The sequence below is a fragment of the Artibeus jamaicensis genome, unplaced genomic scaffold, assembly GCF_021234435.1.
Source record: "Artibeus jamaicensis isolate MK-2021 breed Jamaican fruit bat unplaced genomic scaffold, CSHL_Jam_final contig_415, whole genome shotgun sequence".
Lineage (NCBI taxonomy): Eukaryota > Metazoa > Chordata > Mammalia > Chiroptera > Phyllostomidae > Artibeus > Artibeus jamaicensis.
In genome coordinates, this window is record NW_026521823.1 from 19,231,712 (window position 1) to 19,245,944 (window position 14,233).

Below are 14,233 nucleotides of genomic sequence, written 5' to 3' on the forward strand. Positions count from 1 at the left end.
AATATCTACATCTATATCAATATGTATATGTACATCTATATCCTCTTCAGTTTATAAAACTGACCAGTGTTTCCCACAGCATCAGTGTGGGGTGAAAATGAGATCATACCGATAGTCTGTCCTGGACTTTCCTACTCCCATACTACCACAGGCCCCATTGAGATCACTTCCGATTATTATAAAATCTCCAAGGCTGTTTTGTGTGGGCTTACTAACAAGTCTTCTCACGTCAGCTGCTGGGCACTACCAGCAGAGTTGTGTGAGTCGGGGTCATGATTCTCACGTTACCTATGCCCACCTGGAGGGCACGGCAGGCCACCTGGTGCTCTCAAAATTGCCGGGGCTGCAGGCACTGCTTCTGTGCCATGGACAGGGTTGACCCACTGACCAGAAGCATTACCTTGCCTTCCCTAGGTTGCCAGAGGCATTCTTACTAGACCTAGTCCAGGGCTAACCTCTGTCTCAGGATATAACTTATACTTCCATGTACAAAGACATTTGTCTTGCGTGAATTTTTCTACCACTTTGCCGGATGTGACCAAACATGTCTGAAATCAATAATGCGTAGTTCAGAGGCTCAGACTGGGATACCCCTGTGTGTTCATGCATGCACACATACATATACATATACATTCACTTTACATATAAATGGATCAAAGTTTAAATACAAAAAAAAATCAAGGTTTTATAAAACAAAGCAGTAATGATTGTCATTTCCAATCACGTAATTCTATTAATTTGTTTTTTCAACACAGGAACTTGGTCAAGATGGAGAAGAATAAGGAAATCCTATTAGAACAGGACAAATATATAACAAGAAAATATTCAAAGAATATATACTGTTGTTCTTCTTATAAGTGATGTTTCCCCCCAGAAATAAATACTTTGTTTCTATTAAAATGAGGTAGCCTTTGGATGCTATTACTAGGTATCACTGTATGGCCAAATGTCCTTAAATGCCAACCAAATGCCCAGATAGCTCAGCCAGCTTCCACTGCAGGTCCCCAGGCATTGGTGGCTCAGTGGCAAAGAGAACAATGAAAGGTGGAGTATTGTACCTTAACATGCTGAGTCTTGGGTTCTGAACTCCATTACCAGCTTCTAATGAGCTAAACAGAACTGCGCAGAACACTCCTTTCCCCTAAACTAATAAAAGTCAATCATTATGTTAAGTTAGAAAGCCAGACACCAAAGGCCACATATATATGATTCCATTTATCTGAAATGTACAGCACTGGCAAATTCAAAGAGACATAAAGTAGAATAAGAATTGCCAGGGGCCGAGGGAGGGGCAATTGGAAAGTGACTGATAGTGGGTAAGAGGTTTTTTTATGGGGTGATGAAAACACGCTGAAAGTAGACAGTGACGATAGGTATAGAGCATAGCAAATACACTAAAACGTACACTTTAAAATGGTAAATCACACGTTATTTAAATCATATATCAATAAACCTTTAAAAATAAAAACAAACTTTGGTTTAAAGCAGGCCACAAAGGTTATTTTGTCGTCTTTACTCTGTCCCCAACCCTGAAGGCAAAACTCAGTTCTACTCGATAAAGGAAGGAAGGAAAGGTTAGAATCACGTCCTTCTTCCAGGAGCAACAACAAAAATTAAATCAGGAAGAAAATAAACAGCAACAACAAAAAGCAGGATTTTTAAAAAAAAAAAGCTTATGTTTACTTTTAGTGTCCAAAACCAAGTTGGCCTGAACTGAGCAAGAGCAGAAGTTTCAGTCTGGCAACCAAACTGGAGGAAGAGAGGATCTCAGGAGAGAGAGACGCAGAACCGAAGTGAGGTCCCAGGAGCCTGCGCTCTCCCGTAAGTGAGCAGGCCTGGCCCTCGGTGGGAAGGAATAGAGAGTGGGTGGCTGTGTGAATGTACATGGAGACGCCTGTCCCTTAGACAGGTTCCATTCAGTATATGGGATCGGACAGACCCAAATCAATATGCTCCTCCTTAGAGGAGAATTAAAGGAAGGAGAAGGCAAAGATCACTTCCTTTCCCCGGAGTCAAAATACATGTTACTAACTACAGGTAAAAATAAGTGAAGAACACCCACAGGTGAACAAAAGAAAGAAAGGTAGAGAAACGGAACAAACATAAAACTCCCTCGGTATATTCTGTTATGTTTTAATCCTTTATATTCAGGAGGGTGCCATGTTGGGGCCCTCCCATCAGGACAGAGCTATTCGCAGCAGGCTAAGGAAGCTTCTGATTCTGAGTAGAAGGGTATGTCTTGGGGGAACCTGAGAGAATCAGAGTGTAAACAATGTATGAGAAAGAATACATGATGAGTCTTCATCCCACACTACCCCCTATTCTTCTACTAAATAAAGGCTTCCTGAGTTGTAGGAAAGGTATAGAACTGGACGCCAAAGGAGAATTTAGATGCTGGTTGCTCTTTAATAAGGACTCGGAGCTTCACTCCCTCATATTTTTCAGGAACATGAAAACAGGGAATAGCATAGTCTTCAGAATAGGTCTTAGAAAATGTAAAAGGGACCCATGTCCCATTGGAGAGGCTTAGTCCAGAAGATACCTCACGGCTCTTCTGAACAAATGTCTTCTCCTGTGTCTAAGGAGGCAGGGTCTTAACCTCACTGGACCTTCCCCCACCCCAGTATGGCTTGACAGAGGCAGGCTGGTTCCTAGAGCTGCACAAAGGTCCTCCCAGAGGCAGCAGAAAATAGAGCCCACAGGTGCAAACCAATAATGACGAGCCCGGGGGCAAGTGCTATCTCAGAGAGGATAACCTTTCGTGGTGGTCCCGGCTCACCTCACCGAAACTGCCTGCAGCACTGATTACAGCATCTCTCCTGTTCCCTCCTTCTTGAGGCACTTTCTTCACCAGGTTTCTAGCTTCCCACAACTTCTGGCTGTGCTCTCTCCCTGATCTTTTCTAAGTCTTCTTTACTGACACCTCCTTTTCCTGTCTATCTGGAAAGCTCCAAGGCTTAGTCTCATCTTCCCTTGCTATTTGCATATCTATAGGTATTCCTTCTAGTACTCGCCACTCTTCAGGTTCAAATGTCACCCTCCAAGAGAGACTCAGGCCTGCCTAACCTACCTGAAATAACAGACTCCGCATGGGACTTCCTGTCCCCCAAACACCCTGAGTTATTTTTTGTTCATAGCATGTATCACCACATAACAGTACATACAGCTGTATATACTTACATGCATATGTATATGTGTATATTTGTTTCCATGAAAGTAGGAAACCTTTTCTCTATCCCAGTGCCTGCAACACTGCCTATCACATGCTGAACAAACATTTTTTGAATGAATAAATGAAGAAAGAAGTGATATCAGAAGATTCAAGGCCCCTTTGCTTCAAGTTCTAGAAAAGAAGATGGAGCCCCAAACAGACTACAATTTGACTTCCTACTATTTCTGGTGGAAAAAATATTTGTATTTGCATATCTGAGTTGTGATTTGAACTTTATAATCCCTCACAAATAAAATTGAAGTTCAGTTGAGAAACACTTTTAGATAGTACCAAAGAGTTCTCAAATTCTTGCTTCTTTACCTCTGGCACACTTGTTAGGTAAAAAAAAAAAGCAAAAGTTCAGGGGTGCGGGGGGAGTGTGAATCCCAGAGACACTCAGATTTCCTGATGAGAATAGTTTGGGGAAAGCCTGATAATTTTGAAGTAACTTCCTACACTGCTTGGGGACACTGATTTCAAGTTGATAAGATGATTAAGATATCAGGTAAAAATAAAGGCACACCTCTAAGTACTTCAAAGCATGCAAGAAAAAGAGAGAAAAAAGTGATGCTGGAAAGTGAAAATAGACCAATTATGGTGGCGCTGAAAGAGAAATTTCATGTTATAAAAAATTCCCTCAAGAAATCATTTTAAGACAGAAAAAGGCATCAAAAGAAGGTAAAAGTAAGAATAAGAAGATATTTTATATGGGTAAAGTATTTAGTATACAACATGTTATCTAATATTGGCATGATGATGAAAGAAGGAAGAAATGTATGCATTCATTTCATGAGTATAATTTCAGCATCTACTCAGGCTTGAGAGCGGGGTCAGGGCTGAAGACACTGAGGTGACCTCAGGTAAGAAGGCAAGACAAGCACAAGGATAATGAACCCCCATGCAGGCTATGTGTATGCACGTGCACACTCACACACAGTGTTTTGCACACTCAGGCAGAAGCACCCACTCACCCTTGGGGGAAATTGGATGTTGAACTTATCAGCAAAGGATTCCCAGCTGCTACAAAACCTGATGTCAAGGACAAGTTAGCCCAACAGAGAAGGGGGCTGGTTAAGTCAGTAGGGAGGTGGAGGAAAGCAGCTTACAGTATTCAACCAAGTTCAAAGGCACGCAGAAAAGAGAAAGCAACAGAAATTTCTGGGAACAGAAATTTCCCAGAGGTTGGCTGGCACCATGGCTGAATTCCTCCTGAAGGGTTGCCAGTCTGCTGACATCTACAATTGCTTTTCTCAATGACACAGGGAGAAGGAAGAAAACGACCAGTCACCTGACACAGAAGAGCTGGCCAGAGGTGAGGGTAAGAGCAAGAGAGAAGGAAGATAGGAGAAGTAGATAGATACTTGTTATAAAATCATATGACAGATGACTTCTTCAAGGGATGGACAGAGAAAATTATGGGATCTGATTAAATAAGAAAGGTAGGTTGAATATTCATTATGATTCAAGCAAGAAAATACCTTTGTTAGGCAAAGTAAGATTTTCCATGTAGAAGCCAGGACTAGGGGTGTTGTTAGATATGGCGGTGGGTGTAGGATCTCCCCTCTCCAAGTAGGGGATGCAGGACTGCCTTGCAGCTCAGCCCTCTCGGCTCCTGTCTCTGGGCTCCATGGATCCTCCCACAAGCCAGTCTAAGGGTACTGCTGGGACAAGGTGAAGAAAGGGACTCTCTGTGGCAGGTGATGACTTTATGCAGTAATGTCTAAATACGTAGATGTGCATTTGAATGACAGTGACTTGTGAGATCTGGAATCAGTCAAATCTAGGCAAATCTCTCAAAATAGAGACAAAGATATTGCAAGTGGAGGAATGGAGGAAGTGTATAGTTCCTGGGCACACACTTTAAAGGGGAAGAAATCGCAAAGAGGATTGGGAAAATGGAAACAAATGAAAAAAAAAAAGAACCTAATGAAGAGGAAACTTGGAAGTGGCTCTAGGAAAAAGGGCGAAGTCCATCGAACCTTTTCGGCTGCCAAGTCTCCACCAGGACGCATGTTTATGGCCTCTGGAGCAAGAGGCAAACAGTTAAAAGGACATTTGTGTGCCTGCTCCAGGAGAAGGGGGATTAAGAACGGTGACTACAGAATTGCTTTATAGTTTGGGCCTCTCTCTCAGCTTTAGGGAGACAATGACATGTGTAGCAATAGTGGAGAAAGGGTTTTTGAATGCATGAAACCAATAAAAAACATACTGACTGCCCTACGACTCTGGTCCCACTCTCTGAAAACCATGTCTCTGGACAATCCCTTTTGTGAGTCCACACACACAAAAACAGCCAGGACCAGGATGAGCACTTGAATGTCACAGAGTGCCTTGGAATCCAGAATGATCTCATTACTTCTCTCTCTTGTTCACCAGTCTGGTTCTCTTTCTATGCTTCCTCCCAGGAAATGTCACCATGACCTAGTTGTGTAGATCAATAATGCAGAAACTGGTGTTCTCCCACCCATTCAATCCATATACCCAGTCTACACTTGAGTGCCTTTCATTAGTTGTTAAATGCTCATGTATGATTTACAGTTTGTACCCATTTAAAAGAGGAGGAAATTGAGACTCAGAAACATTCAAGTTATCATGCCTAAATGTGGCTAAGCTAGCTAGTAATACATGAATTCTGAGACATGCAAACCAGCTACCATTGCACTCAAGGTAAAAACCAACAAATCCTTCAAAGGACCTAGAGGGCCCACCAAGAGCTGGCCCCTAGACACGCCCCATGGATGATCTCCTGCTTTTACCTCCTGCTTTCTGCTCCAGAGTCCAACCTGTTTACTGGTTCAAGAATTCGTGCAGAAGCTCCTGGGCTGGCACCTGTTGCATCCTCTTCCCAGAAATACTTCCCTGCTGGGTTCCAAACACTGCTCCTTTTGTGTCCCTGCATTAAAGTCACCCTCTCTGAGCACTCTCTCTGAGAGCGTGGCTCCCACCTTGGGCTCCTCTCCCCCTTTCCTGCTGTATTATTCTCCAGCACTTTCTTCGCCTCCTCAAGTCTATCTCTGAGGGCAGGACGTTGGGTAACTTTGTGTCTTTGTTACCTAGAACATTTACTGCTATGGAGTGGCTGCTTTATAAATACCTGACGAATGTGGATTCAACCGGGCAAATGCCCCTTAGATTCACCCTGTCTTCTGCAGTCCTGCTGTTCTGTCTTGGTCAGATTGTCTTGGTAGCTTCTCAGGACTACTGCCATGACCCCAAATGATCCAAAATAATCTCCCTACTTCTAGCCTCTGTTGACTCAAATCCATTATTCTCCTTTATCCGATGTTCACACTGATATCAACGTTACTCAAATCCATTATTCACTTTTATCTAATTCTTACACTGATGGCAAAGTTACCTACCTTTTTATAACACGTAACTGTCATGTCATTTACTTCTTCAGAGACCTTCTAAGTCTCCACTGTCTGCAGCAGAATCTGCATTTCTTTCTTTGTGATTCATAGTCCTTTATCGCTTTGTGTCTAATTACCTTTACAAAAAAAAAACCACCCTGGTAATATCCTGTGTTCCAGACATACCAAGCTTCTTACCAGCCTCTGCAAATACCACAGATGATCAGATAGGATGCATTCTCTACGCACTGAAATTCTTCAAAAACCAGTGCAAATGTCACCACCAGAAGAAGGAATTTATGGGATAGCATTTGAAGGGAGAGACAAAGAAAAAGAAAAGAAAGGGGAATGTAAAAATAAGTCTACTGCTCTTGCAAATGAGGCCTACCCCATGAATGCATAAAGCAAAGTTTGAAAAACAGGTATGGAAAAGGAAATAAGAAACAGGCCAGAAATATAGTAACCATCAGAATAATGATGGTGAAAGCTAGCTCTGTTTGTTCACTGGAAACTTTTGAGTTTTATTTGGTATTATAAAAATTACTTATTTTCCTACCTTGTTTTAAAAGGCTTATAATAATAGCTCTAGTTTCTTGAGTAGAACATATTCTAGGCCAGATTCTGGGCTAAAATGTTTTGCATGCCTTAACTTATTTAATATTTGCAAACTTATAGGGAAGGTGATACAACCCCTCTTTTTTTTATTAGAGAAAAGTTAGGTTTAAATTATTTGATCAACACCACAGCTAGTAATGGTCAAACTAGTTTTCAGACCCTGGAAAATCTGAATCCACATCTCAAGCTCTTTCCTTATTCTATGTGGATGCTCTTGACATTTGGAGGCATCTTCTGAGTGGTTCCTCTTCCTGTGTCCACCACAGTTCCTTTTCCTTCCCTCCCTCTTATGGAAGGTGGTTACATCCAAGGCTACACATAGCAGCACACTTAAAATACTACACTACACTATGTTATGAAGTGCAGAGCCACAGAACCAGACAGGTACCATTTTTTACAACAGCTATCTCTGGATTTCTTTTAAAACTATCTTTCTTTACTCACAGTTGGTATCAGTTGTCTTCTTTAGGGAAAATAAAAAGCTCTTCAGCATTGTATTTGTAATACCTAAATTTTAAAGCAAAATATCTTAAATATAAGCCTAATGAAATGATTTGTATTTAGGGGACAGCACATAATGAGGCTATTAAGTTAATGAACTTGGGAGTCAGAGTTGCCTGTGTTCAAATCCAGTTGTGCCATGTACTTGCTATGAGACCCAGGGTGATTTTCTTAATTGCATTCTAAGTGTCAATTTTCACATCTATAAATTGAGAACAATAATAGCACTTACCTTATAAGATTATCAGAGGCTTCCATGCCACATATTACTATAAGTAGTAATAACAACGATACTGGTAGTACTATTTATAAAACTAACAGAATAGAAGGGTTTTGGGTTCTTCTGGAACTTCCTTTTCTAGAATTCAGACATGTCTAATTATGTTTAGTGAATTGATATTATCTCAAGGAATCTATAGGAGGAAAAAAAAAACCCTCACAAAGAAAGGAGTCATGTGGGCAAGTCCCGGTCATTGGATGGGGCAACCTGAAGATAAATTGGTTATAATCTTGGATTCATCTTCCCCTCACAACTCCCCATCACACCTCTTGTCCACCACGCCCTTTCCTTAAGGCCACACCCTAGTGCTCCACTTGTACCAAGTCCCTACCTGCTAGACTTGGCAAATGCACTTGGTTCTAACCAGGTTTTCTCCTTCACCCACCACACCATTCCCTCTAAGGCCATTTTCCTGATTAGCCCCTGTGCTCATCCATGTTCACCCCCCTCCCACAAAAACCACAACCCATTCACTCTGCTTGGTCATGCTCGTCTTGTCCAGCTACACCCCTTTCCCAGTCTCTGCTGGGCCCCTTCAGCCTGAGCCATCCTGTCTCTACTTGCCCCCCACTCCCAAGCCCGCATTTCACCATTGCCATATCCTGGTAAGCTGTGCCAGTTAAGTATATCCAATCCCTGCAAAACTAGAGGTACTCTCCTTGCTTCACCATTAACACCTCTTTTTTCCCCAGAAACCCTGAAGGGGACAGGGCCTCCAGGTCTCCTGAGATACCTATTCAGGTCCAGACATTAGTTCCAGCAGCTTTACAGGGTGAACTGAGGACTCACGTGAATGTGGACTCATGTTGCTTGCCTAAAAAATGACTTCCTCCAGGTTTCTCCTAACTCTACATGCAACTTTATGAGCAGCAACTGGACTGTCCACTGGGGAAACAACTGATTAACAGCTTGCTGACCATGTTCCCTCCCATGGTTTTCCATATCCACTAAAACTGTGGTCCTTCCAGCCAGGTTTCATGTCCTCTCACTGAGGGGTCCTCAACCAGGTCACACAGGAGGAGGTGAGTGGCCAGTGTGTGAGTGAAGCTTCCTCTCTATTTAGAGCTGCTCCCCGTTGCTCCCATCACCACCTGAGTTGTCTCCTGTCAAATCCGTAGCAGCATTCGATTCTCATAGGAGTGAAAACCCTGCAAAATGTGTACTGGAGGGACCTAGGGTGCGTGCTCCTTATGAGAATCTGATGCCTGACGCTCTGAGGTGGAGCTGAGGCGGTGATGCTGGTGCTGGGGAGCAGTTGTAAATACAGGTTATCATTAGCAGAGAGGCTGAACTGCACAGAGGCCATGATAAATCAACTGCTTGCAGACATGTATCAAAATTCTGTCAGTTAGTGGCAAGTGACAATTAAATCTCATCTGGTGGCAGGCTATAAAGCTATCCGCTGACACCCTCAGTCTATGGAAAAACTGTCTTCTAAGAAACTAGTCCCTAGTGCCAAAAAAGGTTTGGGACTGCTGCTTTAACCCAACTGCTCCTAGTTGAGTTCCTTCTGGCTCTTAGCTGACCTAAAATACTAGGCATGTGCAGGGGACAAGCATACTGTTTCCTGATACCTCCTCCAGGTGACCATTCCTAGGCACCTAGTGCCCCACTACTATTTAGGGTCTGTCAAAACGATACCACCTGTGGACTGAACCTCTGGTTACAGCCCTCAGCTCTGAGATTATTCTGCTGTTTCTCTTTCTTACTCTTTCCATTTAGAGCTCTGGGTCCACAAGAAATCTGGGAAAAGGTTATGACCAGCTTTTGTCCACAGATTTCTGAGCAATGCTTAAAAATAAACTTAACCAAGAAGGTGAAAATTGCCTTTTACAAGGTGAAAACTACATAGGTGAAATCTATAAAACATTGATGAATTTTAAAATAAACAAATAAATGGAAGGATATCCTGTATTTGTGGACTGAAGTAATTAACAAAGTTAAAATATTTATATGACCCAAAGTGATCTGAAGATTCAGTGCAATCACTATTAAAATCTCAACAGGATTTTTCATAGAAAATAAAACAATTCTAAAACTCATATGAGACCACAAAAGATTCTAAATAGCCACAGCAATTCTGAGCAAGAAAAACAAAGCTGGTGGCATCATACTACCTGATTTCAAATTATATTACCAAGATACGATAATCAAAACAGTACAGTGTTGGCATAAAACCAGGCATATAGACCAATAAAAAGAACAAGGGGCCCCAAATAAACCATGCATATAAGATCAATCTTCAACAGAGGTGCTAAGTATACACAATAGGGAAAGAATAGTCTCTTCAGTAATAGGTGTTGGGAAAAATTGATAGTCACATGGAGAATGAAATTGAACCCTTATCTTACAGCATACACAAAAATTAACTCAAAATGGATTAAAATTTAAAGTAAGCTCTGGCTGATGCACCTCAGTGGATCGAGTGTGGGCACATAAACCAAAGTATTGCTGGTTTGGTTCCCAGTCAGGGCATATGCCTGGATTGCAAGCCAGGTCCTCAGTTGGGGGCATGCAAGAGGCAACCATACATTGATATTTCATTCCTCCTCTTTCCCTCCCTTCCTCTCTCTCTAAAACTAAAACATAAATAAATAAATTTTATTAAAAAACTTAAAACTTGAAACTATAAAACTCCTAGGGAAAAAAATGAGGGAAAAGCTATTTCACATTGGCTTTGGCAGTGTTTTTTTTGGATATGAGACCAAAAGTACAAAAACAAGAACAAAAATAGTCAAATAGTATTACATAAAAATAGAATGCTTCTGCACCATAAAGGAAACAATAAAATGAAAAGGCAACTTACATAATTGAAGAAAATATTTGTAAACCATCTATCTCATACAAGTTTAACATCCAAAATATATAAGGAACCCTCACTACTCAATAGCAAAAACCACCCAAATAACTCAGTTTTAAAAAGGGCAAAGGACCTGAACAGACACTTTTCAAAAGAAGACATACAAATGGCTAACAGGTACCTGAAAACATACTGACACCATAAGTCATCAGGAAAGTGCAAATCAAAACCACATGAGATATTACCTCATACCTGTTAGGATGACTATAATTTTAAAAAGTGGATGATAAGTGTTGACGTGGACGTAGAGAAAAGGGAATCCATTGTGCATTGTTGGTGGGAATGTAAACTGGTACAACCATTATGTAAAACAGTATAAAAGTTCTTCAAACAATTAAAAATATAAGTACCATATGATCCAGCAATACCCTTTTAAGGATATATCCAAAGTAATTGAAATCAAGATCTCAAAGAGATTATCTGCATTTCCATGTTCACTGTTGCATTATACACAATACCCAAGACATGGAAATGACCTAAATGTTCATTGATAGGTAAATGAATAGAAACATTATAGTATTTACACACAAAGGAATATTATTGCCACCAAAAAGAAAGAGATTCAGACTTCTGGTCAAGATTGTGAAATAGGTAAACATAGCTCGCTTCCTCTCACAACCATAACAAAATTGCAACTAAACTATAGAACTACCATCACTCAGAACCATCAGAAATTGAGCCTCAACTACAGAATTAAAAAGGAAACCACAATGAGACTAGTAGGAGGGGCAGAGATGCAAAACAGGCAGTTCCCACACCCCATGTGGCAGATAAAAATCAGGGGGGATATCTCAGGGGCAAAGGGTCCCAACCTCACGCCAGGCCCCCAAACCCAGGGTTCCAGTGCCAGGAATATAAGCCCCCATAAGGTTTGGCTGAAAAAACAAGCAAGCACTGAATGTGGAAGGCAGAAATGGCTGGAGCTTCAGGCAGCTTCTCTTTCAGGGCCTGCACATACACTTACTTACTTGGACTCACTCCCTCTGAGCTCCTGTGTAGGGGCAGCAGATTGAAAGGCATCAGAAACATATGGCAAGGAACCAAATTGTTCAACATCAGAGTGAGACCTGTGTGAGGTGCAGCTTTCTACCAGGCAGAAGTGCTGGAAGAGGCCATTGTTCCTTTTCTGAGGCATCTCCCATACATAGCCAGAGAGCCATCATGTGGATACCATATCTGAGACTCCATCAACCTCACTGACATTGTTATCCCCATCCTGGCGATTCCCTGACACCCTGCCCCACCCAATTTCAGGTCCACTCAAGCCACTTCCAATGGCTATTCCCTACCAATGACTTGTCTCGGCCCATGCCTCAGATTTTTCTAAATTCTTTCAAACAAGCAGAATCTGGTTTCTGCAGTGAGTCCCATAACTCTTGCTAAGTTGTTCCTGGCCTAACACTAGCAGTAGCTAGCCTTGGCTCACATCTTGGCCTCTCCCAAGCACCTCCAAGCCCAGCACAAATACCAACCATCTACAGTTCACTTTGTAGCTTATGCTGTGTCACTCTGGACAGAACACAATCTGTGGCTGATCTTGAATATGCCAATGGCAATCAAGGCTCAACTATAATAGGAGGGTGTACATAGCCCACATAGTGGGTACACCTTGAGTACCCACCTTAGGAAATAAAAGAGGCTCTGCCACTAGACCCTACAGGACACCTGATAAAGTACGCCACTCTACCTAGCCTGGGAGATGTAACAGCTCTCCCTAATACATAGAAACAAACATTTGGAGACAAAAAAACATGGCTAGAACAAAAGAGCAAAACAAAACTCCAGATAAATAATTAAACAAAATAGAGACAAGCAATCTATAGATGCAGAGTTCAAAACACTGGTTATAAATAGGATGCTCAAGGAACTTAGTGAGGACCTCAACAGCATAAAAAAACCCAGTCAGAAGCAAATGACACACTAACTGAAACAAAGAACAATGTAAAGAAAATCAACAGTAGAGTAGATGAAACCAAGAATCTAATCAGAAATTTGGAATTTAAGGAAGCAAAAAACCACCAGTCAAAACAACAGGAAGAAAAAAGAATCCAAAACCACGGGGAGAGTGTAAGGAGCCTCTGGGACAACTTCAAGCAGACCAACATTCACATCATGAAGGAGCTGGAAGGAGAAGAGAGAGAGCAAGAAATTGAAAACTTACTTGAAAAAATAATAAAAGAAAACTTCCCTAACTTGGTGAAAAAAATAGAAATACAAGTCCAGGAAGTATAGAGAATCCCAACCAAGATGAACCTTAAAGAGGCCCACAACAAAGAACATCATAATTAAAATTCCAAAGGTTAAAATAAAGATAAAGAATCTTAAAAGTATCAAAGGAAAAGCAGTTAGTTATCTACAGGGGAGTTCTCATAAGACTGTCAGTTAATTTTTCAAAAGAAACTTTGCAGGCTAGAGGGGAATGGCAAGAAATATTGAAAGTGATGAAAAGCAAGGACCTACAACCAAGATTATTCTACCCAGCAAAGCTATCATTTAGAATCAAAGGGCAGATAAAGTGCTCCCCAGACAACAAATAGCTGAAGGAGTTCATCACCACCAAAGCAGTATTACAAGAAATGTTAGAGGGTATTCTTTAAGAAAAATAAGATCACGAATATGAACAATAAAATGGCAATAAATATATACTTATCAACAATGGACTCTAAAAAAAAAGAAAAACTAATGAGCACAACAGAAACAGATCACAGACAGAGACTGTTTTGATGGTTTCCAGATAGGAGAGGGGTCAGAGGGATGGGTCAAAAAGGTGAAGAGATTAAGAAGTCAAATTGGTAGCTACAGAATAGTCATGGGACCGTAAAGTATAGTATAAAGAATAGAGTAACCAAAGAACATATATGCATGAACCATGGACATGAACGATGGTTTGGGGACTGCCTGAGGTAATAGGGGGTGCTGGGTGGAGGGAGGCAAAGGGGGAAAAACTGGGACAATAACAGTAGTACAAACAATAAAATGTAATTTTAAAAGAGAAAATATCAAAAAGAAGGAAAACCTGCTACTTGCAACAACATGGATGAAACCAGAGGACACTATGGTGAGTAAAATAAACCAGACACAGAACAACAAATAACTACATCAGTCCACTTACATGAGGAATCTAAAATGCTCAAATTCATGGAAGCAGAGAGTAGAATGGTTATTACTAAGGACTGTAGGGAGGGGAGAAAGGAGACTTAAGTTAAAGGGTACAAAGTTTCATCTATGCAGAATAAATAAGTTCCAGTTGTACTTAACAGCAAAGTGCTTCTAGTTAAAAATATTGTCCCATATACTTAAAAACTTACTAAGAGGGTAAATCTTGTGTTGTGTTCTTATTACATAAATAAATAAATAAGGTGGGAGGAAATTTTGGGGTGTTTTGTTTATGGCATTGATTGTAGTGATGGTTT